The 20,801-nt window shown below is 41.1% G+C and overlaps 1 protein-coding gene across 3 annotated transcripts in view; it reads right to left on the reverse strand.

Moving 5' to 3' along the window:
• The window catches only part of znf438 (zinc finger protein 438), a 65,639-nt gene extending 45,849 nt beyond the window's left edge, over positions 1–19,790 (reverse strand). The window contains exons 1-2 of one of the 3 annotated variants that reach the window (XM_008302116.1): positions 19,715–19,790; positions 15,077–15,146 (exon numbers count right to left, since the gene is read on the reverse strand). The gene's annotated coding sequence lies outside the window, so the exon portion shown is untranslated. Of the gene's footprint in view, positions 1–8,485; positions 8,590–15,076; positions 15,147–19,714 lie in introns of those variants that run through there. The other 2 variants (XM_008302117.1, XM_008302115.1) reach the window with 2 other exon arrangements.
• Positions 19,791–20,801: the final 1,011 nt, after the last annotated feature.

Raw genomic sequence — 20,801 nt, forward strand, 5'->3', positions numbered from 1 at the left:
CATTAAGTTCTTAGCAAAGAGCTGCGTGTTAATTCAGTCTTGCCGTGCCTATATTGTGTCCATAATGTAGAAACATCATAACTGAAAAAGTAGGCCAAGCCTTCCAGCAAGATTTAACTCAGAAAAACACAATCATTAGCAGCTACACAGTCCAACCTGCGAGCTACTTCGTGCAGAATGACTGGCTGAATGTTTGGCTGTATTATCATATCCCCCGTGTAAAATGTCAACAAGGTTTGGGAACGCTCTCAGCTTTTTTTCTTGTTACTCTACTACTTAAGCTGTTACTTCAAAGCCTGGCAATGAGTGGCGCCTGAGTGCAGAAATCTGGTGTGTGTGTGTGTATGTGTGTGTGTGTGTGTGTGTGTGTGTGTGTGTTATGGTAACATGATCTTGGTTATGATTGAGCGGAAATGTTAGACAAGCATCTAAGTTTCCTCTGCCTGCTTCTACCCTCCTCATCTAGCCACATGTGAAACCACACTGGAGCAGCTCGCCGACAAAAAACGAAACGCTCGCGCTGGCATGCGTTTACACTGGATGCCGGCTCTACACACCAGCCCCTCACTCATATTCCAGGGATAGATGATATCGCGCAGTGTAATTCTTCTTTTACAATCATTGTTTGCGATGAACCTTAAAAGTGCGAGACATTTCCCATGGTGAGCTGTGTGATAAAGGAGGCCGCCGCCGCCAAACGCTGCTGTGTGTGTGGGAAGGGAGGGCGCTCCTCGCTCTGACTCATCTACAGGCCAGAGAGCGGCTCTGAGTCGGCAAAAAATCTTTAAGAGAAAAATGTGTAGGCTAACCAATTTTCCAAGTGAGCAGAGAGCTGCTTTTTGAAATGAACAATAAAGGTAAATGCAAAGTAATTTCCCAGATGTAGTGGAGCCCGAATCAAAGCTGATTTATGAGTATGTGATTAGCTTTATAACTGCCTATGTCACGTAATCTGGCAGATAGCCTGAATGGACTGTACACTGTGTTTGCACTGGGCTGCACTCGTACAACAAGAAAGAGTCTTCACAGAGTAAACAGAAAGCAGACGCTTGAAGCAGAATGGGGCTTTCTGCAAAGCTTAAAGGGCCACTTCGAGGAATTAAGAAAAAATAAATCACATTTTGCCACTTATCTAACCATTCAGTTGGATTTAATTAGCCCAGATTTTAAAATCTCCACCTCTGAAACCACTGCTGCCGTCACACCTCACTGCTAGTGAACAGCACGGTGCCAGCATTACTTAATGGGGATCCTCTACTAACCACTTTTGCAAACAACGAATGAATGAATTGTTCAGTGTGTTAAACATCAGAAAACAATAAAATATACTAAATGCAATATTCTGGAGCACCCATATGGCATCTTCACCTGTCTTGTTTTGTCCTACCAACAGTCAAATACTCAAAAATGTAAAAGTTACTATCATGTAAGACAAAGAAAAACTACCTGGAACTATAATTCTTAGAGATTTTTGCAGCTTGAAAAATGACAAATTTATCTATTAACTACATTTTTTAACTAATTAAGTAATGACTACGTGTAACAATCCAACTTTTCACAACGATTTTTTCATCAGTTCAGAGCCGTGACTCAATCCGACACTAAATGTAAAACCTTCTCTTATGTCGGAGGTCGAGATACAAGGAGGGCTTGATGCTTGAACGGTTATTTGTTGTTAATATTTATTGTTCATAGTTGTCATAATAACTAGTAGGGCTGGTCAGAATAGCACTTTCTGGTCTCTGGATATTCAGGCCCAATTAATGATGAATATCTGAATATTCAGCGTGGTCCAGGGGAGACACTTCCACCCCAGGGGAGCACTCCGACAGAGTGGAAGTTGCCAAAACGCACAGGCAGTACTTGGATGCTGATGCTAGTTTAGGATAGGGGTCACACTTCTGTTTCCACCATCGTTAGCGGAGGCAGCACCACTCCCCCACCGCCACCGCCATCATCAGTGTTTACTTCCGTAAACACTGAGCACGCTTGTGGGTTGTGACATCGTTGTGTGCTCTTCTGCACATGTGGGACACTTTTAGGTCGTATGAAGTTCACACAGCAGATCACATACAAGTCACATTTAATTGGAAATGTGAAGGAACTCGCAAAAAAAATCTGATTTCACAAAAAAATTGAGCATTAAGTCCTGCAGTCTGAATGTAGCCAATCTGTGGGATTGTTCAGTCAGATAATATGCCGTTATCCTTATGTGTGACATAAAATGTCATGTCGGAGTCGGAATCCAAGGCTGTCGGTGTGTTAAGGCTATTTTTCATGGGTTTTTCCTAAAAACCTGTCGGGTAGCAGGTTTTCAGATTGTTAAGGGTCGAATTGTCAAGTCACAACTGTACTTCAGTAATCTGTTGATGCTGTGGGTTTTCCAAAGTAATAATAATTTACTTTTTCAGCCAAGACAAACACCAATAATGATATATCTACAATTGACAACTAAAGTAAGCAAATAGGTATATCGCTCAAATCGTATAACAATTAAAAAAGAAGGCAGAAGACAAACTAAAGGAAAACCAATATAAAGTGGGCTGGGTAAGGTGTTGGCCCGTCATGGGCTGCACCTTCAGCCCACCTTGACATTGATTCTCTAAATGTCTGGAAATTTACTGGAGGATGAACGCCATTTTTCCAAAAGATAATCCTTCATTTAGTACTGGTGATGGTGGTGGAGGGTGCTGTCTACCAGGTCGGTCCAAAATCTGCCAGATGTGTTTAGCTGGGCCGAGGTGGAAGCTGACAAGGACTTAGTTTATGATTCACATCTTTTTATCAAACCATTCAGTGAGCACTCCCATCAGGACAGAATCACAGGATCATCACAGGATAAAGATGATCACTCAGAACCACTTTAAATGATTCGCAGTGACTCTTCCTTCTAAAGGGACCCGAACCAAGCCAGCAAAATGCCACTGTTCAGCATAAGAGAATCACTGGATCGCTCAGATTCCTTCTTTAATTTGTCACCCGTCTGTCTATATGAAAAGAAATTATACTTAATGCTCTACTACACTTTATTTACAGCTTATTTCCTGGTAGAGAGATGGACACACTGTTTGAAATTCTTTTTTACTGACATGAATAAACAGGAGTTGAAACTGTGAAGAGAACCACAAGTACAAAAGAAGCTTTTAGCAATCTAACAACACCAGAATCCCCGGGCTCAGTCTGAGAGATCAAGATCTGAACCTGTGACAACTGTCAGAGAGACGACGATCATATTTAGATTTAATGTAAGCATAATGTGGAGGAAAGAGAAGTATGAACAAGTACAAACAACCGTTCATTTTTGAAATCGTTTTGCTCTTATGGTCGGTTAAGTATAAACGTCCGTGTGAATTATAAGGTTTTTTAATCAATGAACGCTTGTCATTTATGCTGTCAGTCATTCCTTAATGTATTATTTATTCAGTTTGTCAAGGTCTTCAGTCAATAAATCTGAGTTTTTTTTGGGGGGGGATACTGCTGGATGTGTAACGTTACGTATATTCATGACCTCGGTTTGGCGGGGAATGTGATCCAGACAGTTACTGGTACGAGCCTATTTATATCTGTGCAGTCCCAGGACAAAAAATCACAGTGTTCTAACCAGGATTGTTTTAGCAGCACTGCACCAGTTGTTGTCCACCAGCCCCAGCATGGTAGCACAATTATCCTTGGAAGCTTAACAGACACTGTGCAGACTTTATTAAACTACCTCGCACTAAACAGTTCAGCTTCCCCGACACGTACCGAAAGCAGCAAGCCCCTGATCGCTCCGGCCGCTGACAATAAAGTTTATTCAAACAAGATGGCTGTGCCCTCAGGGTTGACAGAGGAGCGGAAATAATTCTTATTTTGTGCAATTTAAAAAAGGCCGTTTCAGCTTTAAACTTTGCTGACTTCAATGGTTGAGTTAAGTTAATGATAAATATGTTGTTAATTGACATATTAAAGATGTTTCATACTACAAATATGTTGTACATCTGGTAAACAGAAGCAAAAACATGTTCTTATTAGCAGTTTGCTGCATTTTAGGACCTTAACTGTAAGAATTATTGCTTTTGAGGCACTTTTAAAAAGTAATAATTGTTTTCATTCTACATTAATCTGTCTATTGTTGTTTGGTCTAAAAAAATAAATAAATAAAAGAGTTTTTTTTCACATGAACACTGTTTTTGTGAGCCTATCAACTACAACAGAAACAAAAAGCAAGACTTCCCAGTGATGACAACATCCTTAATCATACTGGAGAGACTGTTGGTAGGAAACTCAGTTGCAATGGTTACTGTAATAATAAAGAGCCAGTGTGGAGCACGTGTTGGTCGTGTTGTAAGTTTCTGTAACGAAGCTGTGCCAAACGTAAAAAAAAAAAAAAAAGCATTTGCTAATTTGAGCAGTGCGACGTGGTTTCCATCATCAGCACAAAATATTACTGAGACGGCAGTTTTAAAATCAAAACGTGTCCCAGGGAAAGCTTTTCTTTTTCCCTCTCTATGGGTCCTAATGATGTCGCCTTAACATGAGTCAGATGAGTTATTTTACAGATCTCACGGTCTGAATTATGTCACACTGACATCAGACCCTGGTGACAAAACTCAGCAGACCAGCAGGAGGAGAAATGCTCTGGTCCTTAATGATCTGCCACTCAGGTGCTCTTGAGCAAAACACTGCAGCTCCAGCGCTCCAGGAAAAAAATACTGTAAAGAAAATTCTGTTTTCTTTTAACTTTCCCTACTTGAAGATCTGAGACAAGCAGGAACCTTTACAGCATCTTTGCTATGTGGCAAAAGCTGGGCTGCTGCAGACAGCAAAGGTAATAAATCGTATCTGGAAAGGAAAACCAAGAACACTCTGGAACATATTGTATACCACAGTGAGAGAGATTTCCAGTTCCAATAAGATGGCTCTGACTGGAGGGGAATTTTCTCCTTCACCGATCTCCAAAATCCATCTTTAAACAACTTTCAGGTGTTTAATTTAAATCTTCACTCTGATCTTTGGTGAAGCAACTGGAAAGGGGCTGTGAATTGTATCAGACTGGCTTTAAACCCAGTCACACAGTCTGTTTACTGAGACTATTTCTATAATCTAAGTTTTAAAAGCCACACGAAATTGTGATCTCAGAGTTTTCCTATGCAACGGTGAGCCAGAAAAAGACTTCATGCAGTTCCTGCCAACCTTTCTAGTGTAGCTCATGTAGAGCCACAGGGCCCTTCAACTATGAAAGCAACATATCAATGAGCAGCACAAGAACTTTCTGCCAGCTCTACAAATGTCCCGGACCTGACTCTGACCTTTGACTTCTCTGTGAAGAAGTAGCTCAGTAAATACAGTTATACGCAAAAGTTTGAGTACAACCTGGCAAATAAGTGAGAAGAAAAAAACATCCGTAGTGACAACCTTCTACTTCTACTTCTATTAACTCAACAGGCCTTAAATAACTGATTCGAATTGTACTATAAATTCTCCGACTCTTCACTTCAGCAATGGGCTCCTCTCAGCAACCGACTGAGGATCTATAATGAAGCCAATCACCGGCTACAAATTATCAGAAGGCTATAAGAGACGGCAAAGCTCTTCCAGCTTGCAATTTTCACTGTCTGAAACGTCATTAAGAAACGGTAGTTAATGGGAGCAGTGGAAGACAAGACAAGATGTGAGAGAGCACTTTCAGCTCAAACTGCGCATCTGCTGAGCAGAAAGGAAAAGCTAAACCCCCATAAGACAACAAAGCAGCCGTGGGAAGGTTCAGCTGACTAAAGAGTCACTTCATCACAAAAGTCAACATCTGGAAAGGCCAGGACTGGATTTGGACACAAGTGAAGAGGACAGATGAAGGTGAAGTTGAGCTCTTTAGGGACAGTCAGCAAAGGCACAGTTGGAGGAAAAAAGGAGCAGCACTTGATGAAAACTGTTCGACATGAAGGTAGAAATATTCTGCATCGGGGTTGTTAAGCAGCCAACAGCACAGAGAACAATGCACAGAGAGAAGGAAGACTGGATTCCATTAAATACCAGCATTTCCTGATGCAAACATTAAGTGGTCAGTCTTGTGTGAAAGATCTGTGGGTAGATCTTAAACAAGCTGTGTGTACAAGAAATATCAGAGAACTGAGAAATGACTGAACCTAAGCCTTTGCATGAAACACAGTTATCGTGTCATAGATAGATAGATAGATAGATAGATAGATAGATAGATAGATAGATAGATAGATAGATAGATAGATAGATAGATAGATAGATAGGTTATTAATCTCCAAGAGAAATTCACAAGATATTTATTTATATTTGAAAAAAGGGACATTTCTTTCATTTTAGATGTGGTATACAGAAATACACAAACAACTACTTTTCCTACTGGCATCGCAAACTGTACGAATGTTTACAGCCCAAATACTGATTTCACTTCTCTCACAACACTGTTTCTAATACTGTTTTAAATTATGTATGTCACTGGGTGATACATATGCATACTCTGTGCAGGAGTAATTGCACATTGGACATTTTATGAAATGTCAACAAATAAATTGTTTCAAATTTAGACCGTAACTGAGAAACAGAACAGTGAATCATGATGAGTTTAGCCACAATGAGTCAATTTAGGAATATCAGTATCAGTTCAAATAGCGGTGAAGTACATCAAACAGGTGGAACTATTGATAATACAACAAAACAAAACGTGTCAAGCTCCAACTGTCCTAAATCAGTGCAACGTGGGTTGCAGACCTGCATGCAGCTTTTGCAGTTAAGCAAAAAGATGCATCGAGTGCTCCACTTTAAATGAAGAGCAGTGTTCCTAAAGTGTGAGCGGGCTGTATGAGTACATAACATGCACATCTACTGTCATGTTATATGCAATATTTGATTGTAAAAGTTAAACTGCTGTCTTGAAAAGTCTCTTCATATTTGGAAAAGTGAGTAAGTACTTGGTTATTTCAGAAAAATACTAACTTGGAAGATCAAAATAAAAAAATCCTGTAAATTAGGACAGAACCTGTGAAAACAGACATTGCAATTTCCATCCATCCATTATCTAAACACCGCTTAATCCTCACTAGGGTCATGGGGGGCTGGAGTCTATCCCAGCTGACTTAGGGTGAAGGCAGGTTCACCTGGACAGGTCACCAGTCTATCACAGGGCTACACTTAGAGACAGACAACCAAGCACACTCACATTCACACTTACGGACAATTTAGAATCACCAATTAACCTCAACATGTTTTTGGACTGTGTTGGAGGAAGCTGAAGAACCCAGAGAGAACCCACGCTGCACAGGGAGAACATGCAAACTCCACGCAGAAAGATCCCGGGTGTCCTCACCAGGACGCAAACCGGCGACCTTCTTGCTGCGAGACAACGATGCTAACACCGAGCCACCTTGCAGCTCGACATTGCAATTTGATTTGCAAAATAAGTAAAGTCACTCTTCACTTCAACATTCATTATGCAATAGATTTAAAATGTGACACGGTATTAACACATGGTAGACCACAAAGAGTGTGACAGTTACACCTGAAGGATGACATGAATTTATACAACCACTGACACAACAGTTAGAAAACTGGGTCAGACACACTGAACAACACAATCTTACCATAATTCCAGCCTTTGCAAATTGCTAATTAAATCGTTTCAAATTTTACTTTTAAATGTATTAACTGTTCAGTCCTGCTGTAAATTTATTTGCAATGCTGTTTGCAAAAACCCAACACAACCTGAGAGAGAGCTGCAGATACTTTTGTATGAACAACAAAGCCTCTGTCTGCTCATCTCACAATACAGGCCACATCTATAAATTACCCAAACACTGGGCACACCTGCACAAGCCTAGTTACAAAATGAATTCGTCGTGCATGACAGATGTGCTCTAACCAGGGAACAGGCGCACTGCTGCATTGAGGTTTCGTTGTGAAGCCTGTGAATCCACAGCAGTCCAAACTAAAACTCATCCAGCTTCACAAACTCCCTCCTTTGGGGCTCAGATGTACACTGCACTCCACAGGTACATACATACTCAACACTGCTGACATTCAGGAAATGAGTTGAGCACAGAAGCAGGGCTATAGACAACGCAGTATTAATCAGCCCAGTGTGCTGACACATCCCTCAGGTCTGCTTTGTGTCTGTGTACATCTGACTGCAGGGAATCCTGGCCTGGTGACGTATTTCTGCGATGCACAGCTGCAGGGTTAGCCGCAGGCCTGCTCTGCATTAGCTACACACGCACTGTATGACACCTGAGTAACACTTTTCTACTCGCCGTTTCGTGCATATGCACTTTTACGCAATGAGTCGCACTTTGAGAAGACTGTTATTTGACTTTCAAGGCGCCATTCATACAGTAAATCCAAAGCAGAGCCACAGATTCTTCCTGCTGCATGTAAAGGCTGCCGTGATAACATTGCAAACGAGCCGTGTTTGGCCTCGTTTTCTCCGTCTAAAAGCAGCGGGGTGGGTGGAAATGTGGAACTAACTTTAAACAGGTCTCACCTGGATCCCCAGTTAGGTGGAGGGAGCGCCTTCAAACTACAGAGCGGCTCATTTTTCTTAAAAACCTGGTAAAACCGTCGATCCTCATAACTGTTTCTCTCCAGCCATTTTGAGCCAAACCATTGACTTGAGCCTGCGGGTGACACACACCACAACAGCAGCGTTCCACAACGACAACCCCCGCTGTCTAAACACAATTATAATATCTTAAAAGTTAAACATAGCATTATAGTTTACATTTCATTTAACATTGTGTGTTCCATGTGGACAAAAAAACACATAATATAGTCACGAATTTCTTGTAACACCCCGCTTGGGCACAAATGGTACGGCCCGTAAAATTCCGGGGACCTACTTAGCTGTGTGCTGTCAGAGCAGCCAATGAGCGGCCGTGTAGTAACCTGTAGCAGCACAACACAGAGCTGTCACTGTCAGACGCTCTGCACAGACATCAGAGCACAGCGGTAAGCCACTGCACTGTCACACTGAGAGCAAAACCATTTCAGAACGTGAACATAGTACAAGCAAGCTGAAAGCATTCATTCTTCATGTGAGCGAAAGTAGCAAAAACTGCAATACAGCTGAATCCCGTAAAGACGGATTTTTAGTTTATCATTTGGTGTGCATTGGTCAAACATTCTCTACAGTACTCCAATTGGTTTAGAGTCATTTATAACCTGTGCACCTCCATGCCTACATAATTTTAGATGCAGAAAAATAAAGTCTGTGCCTCTCCCATCAGCTCACCTGCAACTCTGCTCAAGCACAGCAGAACTACTCAACTCTATGCTGCACTATGGCAGCATGTAATTCTGAAGTGACTCAGCCACACATGTTCAAACTCTTCAATTCTTCTGAGGAATAATGAAACAGAAAGTCCCACCCTGCAAGCTGATAGTGTTTGTCCCTTAGATTTGTTACATCTGAAAGCCTCAAAGTCTGTGTTTTTGAAACTGTCACTGGAACACTGCAGCGCCGGCCATCATGGCTTTGACTAATGTGTCTTCTAGCATATAAAACACACCATATGGAAATTTTAGCAAAGCAGAAAAAACTTGATTTATCACCAGAGTGGGGCTTTAAAGTCACTTCACTGCATAGAAATCATTGGCACCATTTTTATAGAAGGATTTTCATGGCCCTAAAAACAGAGCCTGCAGCCTGCATAGCGGAATCAATGAAACTGAATTTTATAATGACATCTACAAAGAAACTGTATTTAATGTGAATTGATTACATTATGGCTGATACTCAAACCAATTAATAAGGCCAAAATTGTCACTGATATTAGTGCAGTGTACCAGATCCTTGTGGATAATTTAATTTCCTGTATATATCCATAACACTACTACTAATAATTTTAAAAAGAATAATAATAAAATGTTTTTGAATTTAAAACATATAATTCTGTATCACAAATAGAAACTATAGCAATCAAAAATATAAATACATGTAGCAAGGTTAGGATAATTCATATTTTCCTCAAGAGGTGACCTGAAATTGAAATATTCAAGTAAAACAAAGTGCAGGATGTGAAGACAGTATTTGGGTAACTTTAAACTTTAAACAAACGCAGACAAGTTTAATAAATGGACTGATATTTTATTTCTTACTGCAACAATAGAAGAAAGAATAACACGTACAATCGTAATGCTCACAATATTTCAGCGTCACCTACTTGTTTATGCTTCAGGCTGCTTTAAGAATCTTAATGAAGTCCATATTAATTGCTGGACTACATTATAGAATGAATCAGTTATGACACAAATGCATAAGCAGAAACACACATTTAGACATACATGTAAATTGACAAACACACACACACACACACACACACACACAACCTTTTCACTGGTGTTTCACACCGCGTTCTTGGTGCAATGAAGCATGGTGTTGTTAGTTTTGCAATTTGAGTCACCTGGGGCTACACATGTCCTGTTTTGTTAACCACTGTCACAGGCCACAGTGTATAGTCTGTGGCAGGTGGCGATGCTCTCTTTCTCTGTATGTTTGTGTGTCTGGATGACGGACAGAGACGGAAAATGATGCATTCAGCTACATGCTATTTTACTTCTCCTTTTTTTCTGTCTCTTTGTTTGTCTCGATCACACACACACACACCCACACACACACACTCTCACACAAACACTGAGAGGCAGAGGCAGAAGCGTCAAGAACAAAGACGTGTAATCAGGAACTTCAGTACAGGTGTTGTCACTGCTGCTTTACTGAAAGCCTCTGTTCCACGCTGATAGTGCTCGGCAAGTAATATCAATATTTCTCATCTCCCAAAACAGGATATGAAAGAGAGCTGCCTTTTTCTGCTACCCTTGATGAAACACCGAGGTACCACTCACTAGCATTTTTGTCTCATGACAGTACTGCTTGATTAAATCCTCAGGTATCACTCTGAAACACATGTTCAAACATCCAAAGTGACAGTCTGTTCTTCGGCAGCACGTGTGTGGCTGAGCGCTGAGCTGTGGACTATGTATGCGAGCTGAGGACTTTTTCAACAACACGCAGAGGTCTTAACTATAGAAAAAAGTAGTTGTGGCATCCCTACTTTGTGATCAATACAAGGATCTTTAGCTCAGGGCCAAATAGAATTAAGAATTGCTTTAGGATAATGACAGTATCGACCAGCGCTCAGTAAAGCGTTTCAAGCTGTGGCAGGTTAATTCCCATCTATGAAGGTGTACAGGGAGGCAGTCTGAGTCAGGTTTGACGGTCAAAGTAATTCTCTCCAGCGTGGTGGTGCTGCTCTCGCTCTGTGCACAGCAACTACTTTCCTCCCCCCCCCTCCCTCCGTACCACACAGCCATCTGAAACCACTGCACAATGATTTATGACATATTCTTTGGAAGCTCATGCATTTCAGAACGTCTGTGCCATCAGAGAAATGGAGAAATTTTGGCAAAAGCTACGCTTACATAGACCACACTAGTAAAATTCAACTACTGCAAGGTTATGGAATAAGTTATGCTCTTCATTGGCATGTGCATTCAAATCTGCAAACCCAAAAAGTCCTGAGGCCACTCATGGATGACATGTCATGAATTACAGGTCAGAGTGAGTTATAGCCAGATCAGCCTACAGAGCATTAAGGCTGACATTGTAATATAATATAATAACACAATTGCAGTTAAGGAAAAAAAGGGTTAGGCAAACATTTGTAGGAAAGAATTAGATCTTTATGCAAGTTAAAACAATTAGTTCCTCTGAGGACGCAAAGAATTCAGGCAAAATACAAAAATGAGGGGTATAAGTTCTCTCCCTTCTTCTCTAGCTGATATATTTTTTAAGCAAGGTACTCTGACTGAGCATTCCTCCTTGCATATTCCCTCTGTGAATAAAAGTAATTTACCTTGCTCATTATGTGAGACGTTGAGGTGTTTTGATGTTTGGAGATGAAAATGCTTTGAGATGAAATATTCATTTTTTTAGTTGGCTTAATTATGTATGTGTCCACTGTCAAGTTGAAAACTGCTGCTCCTGTGAGGGATGTTTCAAGCGTACCTTTTTGCCATTGGCGCAGAATACATTACCTCCTTATTACAGGGACTGCCTGGCGTACACTCATATGCAACCTTATGGAAATATTAAATGAAGAGGCTGCACACCTCAATGGACACACTGAATAAGCATGAGCGTCTCTTGCTTGTGACTCATGATGTGAGGGTTGGGCTGATTGTCGTTCTTGACTCATGTGTTCCATTGTGTTAGCTACGACTTCTTGTCATTTCCAAAGCGTATCCCTGTACTGTTTGTTCTTTTATTTAAAAGAACCTTATTACTTCGGGGATGAGATGCGTTTGGTGCTGTAACCTATGAGCAGATGGTGGAGCTGCCCTGGGTGAAAATTGCCTGGCATTCTGAAAGTCACATCCCAGTATGTGTGGCCTTGTGGTCATTTTGCACGGCAGCCTGGGGTGTTTACGAAGACGCCACATCAAAGGAGCAGGTCAACATTTTGGGAAATACTCAAAAACGGGAGTGAGACCAGAAGATAACACACTCAGGTCGGTTCTGTAAATGTGAAGCTCCAGCTGCAGCTTTATCTAAGCTTTGTTCAAAGACTAGAAATGGGAAAACACCTACATTTCATAGATTTTTATAAGAGATAAATGAAAATGCTAGGTTTGAAGTGGCTTAAAGCTGCATTCTTTCCAATAGCCAGCAGGGAGCTACTCCTATGGTGCAAAAGAGAAGTCTGACACCGTATGAGTCTGTAACAAAATAACCTGATTTCTCACTTGATATGTTATATTAGTTAGCATTCTCCAAATGAGTTTATTGTCTCTAGTGCTAGTTTCAAGACACTTTGAATACAACAATGTATTCCTTTTGTAAATTATAGTCCTATTTTTAAGATAATAGACAACAAAGCAGAGAATGTTTTTGGGAAAGGCCACCTATGATTGACAGGTCATTACCATATTGGCCTAGTTAGCATCCTTGAGTTGAGCCAGTTCATGTTTTTTTTTTTTTTTTTAGATCCATGTGCAGCTCAAAATTTGCTTCCCACGTCATACATACCATTTTAATTCATCATTATAAGAGTTGTAATTGAAGTTGTCGCTGCTGGATTGCATGCTTTCCGTTGGCGGTGCCCAAATACAGCAGGAAGTTCTAAATTCTACAGAAGTCTTGTGCTGCATTTACCCACTGTGCTTGACACACCTCGGGCGTAATTGTTGACATGGTCACAAATCTGTAGCTTGCTGTTCTGTTGGGTAAACTTGATGCTTTAAAATGACCGTCCACAAGTCAAAAGGGGATGTCCTGGTTACTACATACTTCTACGCTAAAACCACAACCTGACATTTTTGCATTTTGGTTTTTGTAAGAATTAAACAAACAAGATGTCATTTAGTCAGCTTTAGAGATCCTGGGAGGCAGAATTTGTTTTCCTTGTACAGAGCTTGTCTCGCTGTTTCTGTTTGTTGACAATCTTTGTGTTAAACTAAGCTAACCCCATCATGCTAACTCTAGCTACATATCAAATAAGTAATGTGACAGTGGGGATGATCTTTTCTTCTGAATCTTGCTAAAAAAAAACAACAACAAAAAAAAGACAAATATGAACGTATTTTTTAAAAAACTGTAATGCTATTTTCGTCCTAAAATTTGAGCTTTAGCCTCAGATATTATGTAAAATGAAGGAAGATGGAAGAGTTAGCCGAGTTCTGATTGAGCTAAACCTCAGTGATTCAGGCAGTCAATCTTTTTTGTTGTTGTTGTTGTTTAAGCCATACATAGTGAGAAAAAGGTAAAAACAGAAACCCAAAGTCTTGTCATTACAGTAAAGACCAATGCAACTCACTACTGCATTTGACAAGCTAGCCATCGATGCTACAAAGCAGTGCTGAGTAAAAAATTGAATTGTTGTTTGTCACGATACAGCTGTATGCTATCACATTATTTTTATATTTCTGTTTCTGGATAGATTAAAGACAGAATGTGTTCATTATTGAGCAATGGGAGTGCTGGTGGCAGTCTTTTTAAGCTTTTTCCTATTCATGCTAAGCTAGGCTAATGATCTCCTGATTCCAGCTTCATATATAAAAGAATGGTATTATATTTTGGAAAATAAACATTGCTTTCTTTCACATTAGATATATTGGTTAAATATGAAGCCAGCAATCAGTTAGCTCAGCTTAGTGAGACTGCAAATTGGGGCACACATTTGTCTGAAGGTTAAACAATCTGTTTACCAGCCCTCAGAAGAATTTCAGGAAACCAATGCAGGCACATGGAGACCAGCTGGCCAGCAAAGCCACTAACTTGTTTTGTAACAATAGTGTAAATCACTGTGCCACAATGAAAATACCTAGAAAATCTATCTTACTATTAAAGACTACATGAGTATGACTTCACGGCAAACATGCTGCCAACCGGCGATAAGTTTTCCACTAAGTTAGTCAGAAGTGCACTGCAAGTTGGCCACAAATCTAATTTGCATATGAAAATGTGACCTTGCTGCAAATTTCTGGCAACATTGACAAAGGTTACAAAGTGTTTGCCAGAAAACTATGAATAATACCATTATTGCCAGAAATGCTGTTCATATCAATTATAAACTGACATGTGTGCCTGGCAAATTTGTTACGAGAACTTTCCTAGAAGCGCAGCACTATTTACGACTAAGTGGTGGCAAACTTCTTGTTATTGCCAGAATGCTGCTGGAAGTTCGTCAGTAGTCACCAATACAGGCGATCTTGTGACAACACTGTTTGGCAAATCACCCACAAATTTGCTGCAAACATTTTGCTTCTCTAAAAGACACAAAGCTCAGTAATTAAGCTGTTTAATCTCATTTAATTAATCTGAACAAAAAATCACTACTGACATATCAACGTAGTGTTTATGTTGATTTTACTCTCACAAATAAATGCATGATTCATATGTGACACAAAATGAATGGGTGTAAGGGACAAAGAGAACTATAGGAAAACAAAGAACTGATGGACGATACGATTGCATTAAACATTTTCTGTCTTCTTGTTGGATTGTCTGGCTGTGTTCAGTGTGTGTGTCCTAGCATTTGTGTGTGTGTGTGTTTGTATTTAAGGTTTCCAACAGCCTAACCTCTGCCTGGCTGTGTTGCTCTTCTGCTGTCCAAAGCATTGAAGTCACGGCCCTCGTGCTCTTTCCAAAGCTGTAAAACATGAAAATGAAACACTAGTCTATCTTACATTCAGTGTTGTCCAGATGTCACATGGAGTTTTGATGTGCAATGCTCTCCACATGTTTCTAATAGGGACTCTTGCTGCACGCTTGGCTTACACCTTTGGGGTAAATACTCAAGAGGTGATCAGGGTGAAGACACAGGTTAAACTACATGTGTTTAAGTCTGCACACGTGTGAGCACACCTTAAAGGCTGATATTCTATACGTAGTGATTTGCTCCCTTCTTGACAAACACCACTCTAATCATCTATATATCCATATATATACATCAATTCCCCCCCACAGAGATGCTTAGGCCTAGTATGAGCATTGTGCCTATTCTATACAGAATACTGTCCTTTCAAGTCCTGCCAGGAAAGGCTTTAGAGTAATTCAGTGTTCGACCAGATCTCGCAATGCATCATAGATAATTTCCATAATATAACTACAAAAATCCCACTTGATTTCTTCAAACCTTTCCACATCAGAGTGCTGACTGCATCCACTGCTGAGTGAGTTTCCTCATCCTGAACACTTCATTACAAACATTAAATGAGTGCTATCTCTGTACATGTTTATTTCTAAAGCCTTCCTGGTTGTTATGTTATTATTGCAGTCATTTCCTGTGCTGGAATTTCATTTTGGGGCTCCCCTTTCGCTCCTAAAACTAACCAGCAGCCCGTCACCCTTTCAGCACCTCTCGCTGGCTCTTGTAAAGGTGTGGGTGGCCATGGTTGGACCCTGAAGTGGTCGCACGGACGCTGAGCTGTGAAATTACATTAAGCCGCCAGGCTAAGGCCCATGGCAATCCTCCCTTAATGAAAACTGTTTCACAGCGCAGGCTGCTCGGAGCACCGGAGACAATCTGTTTGACAACCAGGGCTTAATATGGAGAGGTTGAGTAAAGGGACACCATAGTAATTGCTGGCATTTTGGATGTTCATTTATAGTGCTCCGCCGCTATTCATAAGCAGAGAAAAATGTTCTGATGTTCTGTAAGTGCGTGTGGGAAAGGAGTAGGTGTGTGGTATTCATATTCATCCAGTGAAAACAGCAGTGGCCTATCACAGATTGAAACATAAGCGCACACACAAACATAAACCACCTACGCACTATTTACTCATAGAGCTTCGCCATTGTACCTATATAACTACAAAGTCTCAGATGTGCTTCCTTGTAATAAAAACCTAACATAGATTCATATCATCGGGTAGGAATGACGCAGAATAACTGGGTGTAAAAGGTCACAAAATATTCATCAATAAGAGGTGAGCATCATTATATGTAGGGGCTGCCACATGTAATTCTGTTGATGTGAGGGGAGGAAGAGCCGGAGAGTATTCTAAATAAAAACATTGCTGATGTTTGATCAAGGTTAGTATTCACCGTTTTGCTTGTAAAATTGTAGTAAATATAAATCTGTAGTCCTCAAAGTGTTGAAAAATTACATTTAAGCTGCACCATTCAATATGTTTATAGCAACAATGGATCATATGACTATGTGAAGTAGTGAAGAGAGACACTCTTCATTCCATAGAAATCTTTTTGCAACACTGCTTCTTCCCCGAGCTGCATCTACAGAGTTTCTTCACACTTCTTTTAACACATTATTTTGTTGTCATCAACCCTTTTCCTGTGACAACAGGCAACAGTTGTCTGAGAAAAGGCTCAACTGCTGCAACCATGGTGGAGCGTTTAGCAGCTAAAGAGTCAGATTTCTTTCTCAGAAGTTGATGGAGACCAAAGCAGAGCTAAAAGAAGAACAATTATTGGACTCAGCAGATGGAGTGAAACACGACTCCAGATGGATGCTAAACGTGTTCTGATGTTTTCTTATCAATGTGCTGTTTTGTACCATGACATATATCAGCTGAGCCTTCATATACTTGTCAAGCAAAAAGAGTCGGCTTTTAAAACAACGATCAACAGCAGCTCAGACAAATGTCACTATTGCTCCACATGTTACACAGAGCATACTCGTAGTTTCTTCTATAGAAAGTAGTTCTGTACCTTTTAACCTCTTCAGCACCACCAAAGGCTACGTCCACACCACTCATCTGAAAACAAAACAATCTCCATACAGATGAGCATTTTAGCACAGTTTCAGAAATAATCTCTGTCCATGCTTACAGACCTAAAAAAAAAATGCATACCATGTGACCATTAACTTGAATAAAAGCTTGATGATGAAATGTTAAATCTAACTGCACAACTGCTGCAAGCACAGACAACAAGGTCAGCAACAGCTGGAACTCACCATCCATATTGAACTACCTACTGGTAAACAAGGCTCCTGGAAAAGGGTCATGTGACAGGGAAGTGACCAATCAGGGAAGGACACGTAGTGATTGATGAGGCTGAAGCCAGGAAGCAAACATGGGCGTCTGTGTCGTTGTTTCCAAAAGTATACGTACTTGCCTGTCTAGACTAAAATACAATGCCAGAGTTTTCAAATTGAAATGGCATTCGCAGCATTTTGAAAATCTGTATTTTAAAAGTTCTAAAACTAGTAGTGTGGACGCAGCCATACAGTCATATCTATACTTACCGTCATGAGACTGAAACCACTTTCATGGATACGTCTCATTCTGCATTTTCTTTTCTTTTTTGGCAGTTAAGAATCCTTTTGTAAAACAAAAGTAACAATTCCAAACAGATAAAAACTATCAGTCTTTTTCTAGACAGAGCAGAACAGAGTCTGCAGAACATATCTTTGCTGCATCACCAGCTTGATAGCATCTTGTCACTGCAGTACACCTCAATTGTCATGTATTACTCACCACAGACCTGTTTTAACTATGAGAGAAGATGCTTCCAAAAACAGCACCTTGATAGACCAAGTTTGACGTCTTCACAGAGAGCACAAGCGCTGTTCCAGCCGCAAGGACAAATGAACAGTAAAATGCAACAGGAGCTCCAATAAATACAGTATAAATTTAAACTGGGCTTTCCAGAGGATGGCTGTCTCCGTTTGACAGTCCCAAGAGGAGGAAGAAGACTGGGGCAAGCCTGTCTGGAGCGCTGAGGTGCTGCGAGTGCATTCATGTGTACGTGCATGCATGTGTGAGGATATGTTCACACACACGTCTCCCTAGCCAAAACAAGTATATATCTTGGCCTGCTGTGTAGACAGGCAGCGTTACGTTCACCCGCAGGTCAGAAGCTCTCTGCCCCGTGGCCACCCACCCCTCTGGAATCATGAGTGTGGGGGAGTCTGAGTCTGCGAGGGGCCCTCCTCACCCCCGGTGCACACTAATCCTCCCTCAGAGTTATTATCTAATCCTGACTTTTTTGAGAAAGAAAGGAAATACAATAAAGGAAATTTTTATAGCTCAGTTCCCTCCGGTTTCTCCTCAGATTAAAGGTGCGCTGCACTGATTTTACAAGTGAAAATCAGTTTATTTGTAATGGCGAGTACAATTCAGCCTGTGAAAACAGTTCTATCATGTTTTCTATGGCTCTGGAGGAGCTTTGTAAAGTCTGAGAGAAGACTGAGAAAATATATTTTTGCCATGATGGCCGCCGTGGTCAAACAATTGTAGTTTATCAAAAAGCCAGACAGCATTAGAAACTGAAATAAAAGACATGGGTGTTTATTAGGGAGTGTAAGTTATGTAACTGCGCAGGCCTCTCAGACTTTGAGAAACTTTAGTCTGCTGCTACAGAAACTCATCAAGGTGCTGATTGGCTGGCTGGTCTGTGGTCCCCCTCAGAACTCCATATCTGCCTCTCCATAAAGCGTCTTAAAGAGGTCAGAATCAAAGCAGGACTTTTGGTTCAGAAGGGTCAGAAAGAATAAATCCTACACTTCCTATGATGCAGTTTGATAGCATCTTAGACCCTCCCTGTCTGGTAGAGGAATACACGGGGAGGAAGTGCTCAGATCCTGGTGTAAAAACAGTAAAACTCCCACAATAGAAATGTTACTTAAGAAGATTTGTCTTTTTGAGAAACTTCAGTATCAAAGGTAAAAGTGTTTAATGCATAGAAATATCCCTGCAGAATAATGACTACATTATATTTAGTATTTTGTTAAGGTAGGGCTAGATTTCTTTTAAGCCAGTTTATATAGACGTAGATATTTTTTTAAATAACAATGAATAATAATCTCTGAACGCATTGTGTCTTCTGTGTGTAAAATCTTCATCCGTAAATAGTACCTATAGTTTCTCTAAATACCTTCAGTATATGGTGCACACATTGTAACCTTTCTGTCTGAACTGTAGGAAAGCAAAGGTACAAAGTGGCACGAAATGGAACTAAACTAAAATACCTCCACTGTGTACCTGAGTCGGTAACTGAGTAAATGTGCTAAGTTCAATTACCAATGAATGCTCAGCTCTTTCAAACCTCTCCTCTTCTAATGCAGGCATCCTGTTAAGAAACTCCATCAAGGTTTTTATTTTAGCTACAAAACAAACTGTCCATCAGTATTCACAGGCTGATTCGTCCTCCATGATAAGTGCACTGAGCCGGTCAGAATAAGTGGAGGGCCCCTTTAACAGAGGAAGCTTATTCAAATGTCAGTTTTCTGTGTTGTGTTTCTGTCCTGCTCACCTTTCTCCCAACTCCGATATCTGAGGTGTGGCTCACTCCAGCAAGCCTGTCAGCTACTTCCCGTCTTGAGGAAAAAAAATCCATGGAGGAAGACGGAAGTGAGTCGAGATTGACATCTAGTCCTCAAAACAGTGCATTGTTAGGTTACAGAGTGTGACAGCTCGCATTCAGCTACTGCTGAATACTTGAGCTGATATTTGTTTTAGGAGTTTCCCCATGGGGCCGACTTGACCTCAAGAGAGAGACATGAGAAAATTCTCAGGCTTGCAGTGAGATCTGTTTATTTGCTGTGAGCCAGACCGTTAAAAGCAGCAGCTTTTATAAATCAAAAACTGGCTTTTCCTCCGAACTCTGCTCGTTGCCTCAGCTCTGGCTGTGTAGTGCGGTGCTTCACTTGTAGGCTGAAATTGATCTTTTCTCATCTCCACAGTATCAGTTGCACTGAAGGCTCCACCTGAGCACTTTTACCCTCCGTGTGTGTGTGTGAGTGTGTGTGCGAGTGTGTATCTTTTAGCTGGGTAACAGTCTTGGCTGCAGCTGAGCAGAATGGCAGTGATAGTGTTGTGTGGGGGTTGGTGGTCTGCGAAAAGGGGAGGAGGACCTCACATTTAGCTGCCGTCTCTTGGGAGAGATTAAGCAGTTTAGTCTTTGCTGTGTCTCTCTCTATCACTGCCACTGCCTCCTGCTTCTCCTCTCTATTTGGAGCAGGGCAGGGTGTACCTTTTCCGTCGTCCTCCTTTTTGCGCTTTCTGTTCCTCTCTTCTACTCTCGTTTCCTCAGCTCCTTCGCTCACCCGTTTTCTTTCCATCCATCCTCCCTGCCGGTGACACTCTGAACTCTTTCGCTTTCCCCCAGACTGTTTCTGTTTTACACCCCTCGCTCCCAGCTTTTTTATTTTTTATTCTTTTGTTTTGCACTCCTCCGACCTCTGGACATCCAGCTGATTCTCTTCGCTGACAGCCCAGATGGCACAGAGGTAGCGGGGATGTGCCCCCTCCTCTTCCACCGCCCCCCGGCCCCTCTGTCCCCACTCACCGATAGGCTGCTCCGGCTCGGCCGTCCCACAGAGCTGATCCCCTGCTCCTGC

The sequence above is a fragment of the Stegastes partitus genome, unplaced genomic scaffold, assembly GCF_000690725.1.
Source record: "Stegastes partitus isolate 25-593 unplaced genomic scaffold, Stegastes_partitus-1.0.2 Scaffold1760, whole genome shotgun sequence".
NCBI lineage: Eukaryota > Metazoa > Chordata > Actinopteri > Pomacentridae > Stegastes > Stegastes partitus.